General features: G+C 55.0%; 1 non-coding gene across 1 annotated transcript; it reads left to right on the forward strand.

Annotated features, from left to right (window-relative positions):
* Nucleotides 1-2,926: 2,926 nt before the first annotated feature.
* Nucleotides 2,927-4,736, forward strand: LOC144419760 (small subunit ribosomal RNA). Its single transcript, XR_013474247.1, has one exon. It is a non-coding gene; the product is annotated as a small subunit ribosomal RNA (ribosomal RNA).
* The last annotated feature ends 264 nt before the right edge of the window (nucleotides 4,737-5,000 follow it).

Raw genomic sequence — 5,000 nt, forward strand, 5'->3', positions numbered from 1 at the left:
GGGCGAGAGAGTGCTGCGTCGCCGGCATCGGCGTCGAAAGAAGCCGAGCCGAAAAAAGTTAAAGTACAAACGTGCAAGCATGCTAACCTAACCCTAGGTAAGGCATGTCAGAGCGAAAGACAGTAATTTCGAATGAGCCAAGAAAGAGCGGTGCGGGGCCGGTCGGAGCGCACCCTTTTCTCGGTGGCTGGCGGGCGAGAGAGTGCTGCGTCGCCGGCATCGGCGTCGAAAGAAGCCGAGCCGGAAAAAGTTAAAGTACAAACGTGCAAGCATACTAACCTAACCCTAGGTAAGGCATGTCAGAGCGAAAGACAGTAATTTCGAATGAGCCAAGAAAGAGCGGTGCGGGGCCGGTCGGAGCGCACCCTTTTCTCGGTGGCTGGCGGGCGAGAGAGTGCTGCGTCGCCGGCATCGGCGTCGAAAGAAGCCGAGCCGGAAAAAGTTAAAGTACAAACGTGCAAGCATACTAACCTAACCCTAGGTAAGGCATGTCAGAGCGAAAGACAGTAATTTCGAATGAGCCAAGAAAGAGCGGTGCGGGGCCGGTCGGAGCGCACCCTTTTCTCGGTGGCTGGCGGGCGAGAGAGTGCTGCGTCGCCGGCATCGGCGTCGAAAGAAGCCGAGCCGAAAAAAGTTAAAGTACAAACGTGCAAGCACGCTAACCTAACCCTAGGTAAGGCATGTCAGAGCGAAAGACAGTAATTTCGAATGAGCCAAGAAAGAGCGGTGCGGGGCCGGTCGGAGCGCACCCTTTTCTCGGTGGCTGGCGGGCGAGAGAGTGCTGCGTCGCCGGCATCGGCGTCGAAAGAAGCCGAGCCGAAAAAAGTTAAAGTACAAACGTGCAAGCATACTAACCTAACCCTAGGTAAGGCATGTCAGAGCGAAAGACAGTAATTTCGAATGAGCCAAGAAAGAGCGGTGCGGGGCCGGTCGGAGCGCACCCTTTTCTCGGTGGCTGGCGGGCGAGAGAGTGCTGCGTCGCCGGCATCGGCGTCGAAAGAAGCCGAGCCGAAAAAAGTTAAAGTACAAACGTGCAAGCATACTAACCTAACCCTAGGTAAGGCATGTCAGAGCGAAAGACAGTAATTTCGAATGAGCCAAGAAAGAGCGGTGCGGGGCCGGTCGGAGCGCACCCTTTTCTCGGTGGCTGGCGGGCGAGAGAGTGCTGCGTCGCCGGCATCGGCGTCGAAAGAAGCCGAGCCGAAAAAAGTTAAAGTACAAACGTGCAAGCATACTAACCTAACCCTAGGTAAGGCATGTCAGAGCGAAAGACAGTAATTTCGAATGAGCCAAGAAAGAGCGGTGCGGGGCCGGTCGGAGCGCACCCTTTTCTCGGTGGCTGGCGGGCGAGAGAGTGCTGCGTCGCCGGCATCGGCGTCGAAAGAAGCCGAGCCGAAAAAAGTTAAAGTACAAACGTGCAAGCATACTAACCTAACCCTAGGTAAGGCATGTCAGAGCGAAAGACAGTAATTTCGAATGAGCCAAGAAAGAGCGGTGCGGGGCCGGTCGGAGCGCACCCTTTTCTCGGTGGCTGGCGGGCGAGAGAGTGCTGCGTCGCCGGCATCGGCGTCGAAAGAAGCCGAGCCGAAAAAAGTTAAAGTACAAACGTGCAAGCATACTAACCTAACCCTAGGTAAGGCATGTCAGAGCGAAAGACAGTAATTTCGAATGAGCCAAGAAAGAGCGGTGCGGGGCCGGTCGGAGCGCACCCTTTTCTCGGTGGCTGGCGGGCGAGAGAGTGCTGCGTCGCCGGCATCGGCGTCGAAAGAAGCCGAGCCGAAAAAAGTTAAAGTACAAACGTGCAAGCATACTAACCTAACCCTAGGTAAGGCATGTCAGAGCGAAAGACAGTAATTTCGAATGAGCCAAGAAAGAGCGGTGCGGGGCCGGTCGGAGCGCACCCTTTTCTCGGTGGCTGGCGGGCGAGAGAGTGCTGCGTCGCCGGCATCGGCGTCGAAAGAAGCCGAGCCGAAAAAAGTTAAAGTACAAACGTGCAAGCATACTAACCTAACCCTAGGTAAGGCATGTCAGAGCGAAAGACAGTAATTTCGAATGAGCCAAGAAAGAGCGGTGCGGGGCCGGTCGGAGCGCACCCTTTTCTCGGTGGCTGGCGGGCGAGAGAGTGCTGCGTCGCCGGCATCGGCGTCGAAAGAAGCCGAGCCGAAAAAAGTTAAAGTACAAACGTGCAAGCATACTAACCTAACCCTAGGTAAGGCATGTCAGAGCGAAAGACAGTAATTTCGAATGAGCCAAGAAAGAGCGGTGCGGGGCCGGTCGGAGCGCACCCTTTTCTCGGTGGCTGGCGGGCGAGAGAGTGCTGCGTCGCCGGCATCGGCGTCGAAAGAAGCCGAGCCGAAAAAAGTTAAAGTACAAACGTGCAAGCATACTAACCTAACCCTAGGTAAGGCATGTCAGAGCGAAAGACAGTAATTTCGAATGAGCCAAGAAAGAGCGGTGCGGGGCCGGTCGGAGCGCACCCTTTTCTCGGTGGCTGGCGGGCGAGAGAGTGCTGCGTCGCCGGCATCGGCGTCGAAAGAAGCCGAGCCAAAAAAAGTTAAAGTACAAACGCGATGCTAATGAGCGAGCCGTTGTCTCGACTAATATGTAGGGGGCGTTCGATCGAGCGTCTGGCTTGAGCGCTTGTCGGCCTAGCAGAACGGTCGCATTGTTATGCCCGGGTTTTAGGCACCGCTGCAGGCGGCCGGCAGAGCTCTTGTTTGTGCGAAACTGAATGGATCGAGCCCGAGAGAGGGCGAGCAAAGAAAAAACGCAAATCGCTCCGCCTGGCACTGCCGGCGAGAGCGTGGACGTCGCGGCCAGCGACTGTCGAAGCTGAGTACGGCCGCAGGCGATCGCCTCGGTCTTAAACGAATGCGACGAGCACGCGCCGGGCGGCCCAGCAAGGGCCGAGCGCAGCTGTCGCAGCTATCTGGTTGATCCTGCCAGTAGTGATATGCTTGTCTCAAAGATTAAGCCATGCAGGTGCAAGTACGAGTTCTCGTAAAGCGAAACTGCGAATGGCTCATTAAATCAGTCTTGGTTTATTTGGTCTCGTAAGCGAAGTGGATAACTGTGGTAATTCTAGAGCTAATACATGCATTAAGCGCCGACTTCGGGAGGCGCGCTTTTATCAGATCAAAACCGACCGGGTTCGTCCTGTGACGTTTGATGACTCTGGATAACCACGCGGATCGTACGGTCTCTGCACCGACGACGTATCATTCAAGTGTCTGCCCTATCAACTGTCGAAGGTACGCTACGTGCCTACCTTTGTGATAACGGGTAACGGGGAATCAGGGTTCGATTCCGGAGAGGGAGCCTGAGAAACGGCTACCACATCCAAGGAAGGCAGCAGGCGCGCAAATTACCCATTCCCGACACGGGGAGGTAGTGACGAAAAATAACAATACAGGACTCTAACGAGGCCCTGTAATTGGAATGAGTACATCCTAAAACTCTTAACGAGTATCCATTGGAGGGCAAGTCTGGTGCCAGCAGCCGCGGTAATTCCAGCTCCAACAGTGTATGCTAAAGTTGTTGCGGTTGAAAAGCTCGTAGTTGGATTTTGGGCGAGCGCCGCCGGTCCGTCGCAAGGCGTGTCACTGGTTGCGTTCGCCTCACCTTCGGTTCTCCGTCGGTGCTCTTGACTGAGTGTCGGCGGTGGCCGATAAGTTTACTTTGAAAAAATTAGAGTGTTCAAAGCAGGCTGTTCGCCTGCATAGTGTTGCATGGAATAATGGAATAGGACCTCGGTTCTATTTTGTTGGTTTTCGGAGCACGAGGTAATGATTAAGAGGGACAGACGGGGGCGTCCGTACTCTGCCGTTAGAGGTGAAATTCTTGGATCGGCGGAAGACGAACTACTGCGAAAGCATTCGCCAAGAATGTTTTCTTTAATCAAGAGCGAAAGTCAGAGGTTCGAAGACGATCAGATACCGTCCTAGTTCTGACTATAAACGATGCCAACTAGCGATCGGGAGGCGTTACCATGACGACCTTTCCGGCAGCTTCCGGGAAACCAAAGTCTTTGGGTTCCGGGGGAAGTATGGTTGCAAAGCTGAAACTTAAAGGAATTGACGGAAGGGCACCACCAGGAGTGGAGCCTGCGGCTTAATTTGACTCAACACGGGGAAACTCACCCGGCCCGGACACAGGTAGGATTGACAGATTGAGAGCTCTTTCTTGATTCTGTGGGTGGTGGTGCATGGCCGTTCTTAGTTGGTGGAGCGATTTGTCTGGTTAATTCCGATAACGAACGAGACTCTGGCATGCTAAATAGTTACGCGACCTTCTCGGTCGGCGTCTAACTTCTTAGAGGGACTAGTGGCGTTTAGCCACACGAGATTGAGCAATAACAGGTCTGTGATGCCCTTAGATGTCCGGGGCCGCACGCGCGCTACACTGAGTGAAGCAGCGAGTGTCTAACCTAGGCCGAAAGGTCCGGGTAACCCGTTGAACCTCATTCGTGATTGGGATAGGGACTTGCAATTGTTTCCCTTGAACGAGGAATTCCCAGTAAGCGCAAGTCATCAACTTGCGTTGATTACGTCCCTGCCCTTTGTACACACCGCCCGTCGCTACTACCGATTGAATGGTTTAGTGAGATCCTTGGATCGGCCCCGTCGCGGCTGGCAACGGCCGCGTCGGCGTGTCGAGAAGACGATCAAACTTGATCATTTAGAGGAAGTAAAAGTCGTAACAAGGTTTCCGTAGGTGAACCTGCGGAAGGATCATTACCGAAGGTGGTGGTAGGCCCCGGCCGACCGCGCACTGAATTGTCTTTGGGTGCCGCCGAGAGGGCGGCCGTCAATCGGGGTTCCGCCCCGTGCGACACGCGTAACACGTTGGCATAGCAAGGCAGCCGAGTGCGATGGTGGCTTCTGGGCACCGCGCTCGATGTGCCGCCGGCCCAGCCCGGCGGTCGCTCGGCGCCGTTTGTTGGTGTTTTTGTGCAGTTGTTGTCGGTGGTGGTTTTGTGGTCGATCCCACAGTGTGACGTC

This window comes from Styela clava, unplaced genomic scaffold (assembly GCF_964204865.1).
Source record: "Styela clava unplaced genomic scaffold, kaStyClav1.hap1.2 HAP1_SCAFFOLD_96, whole genome shotgun sequence".
Classification (NCBI taxonomy): Eukaryota; Metazoa; Chordata; class Ascidiacea; order Stolidobranchia; family Styelidae; genus Styela; species Styela clava.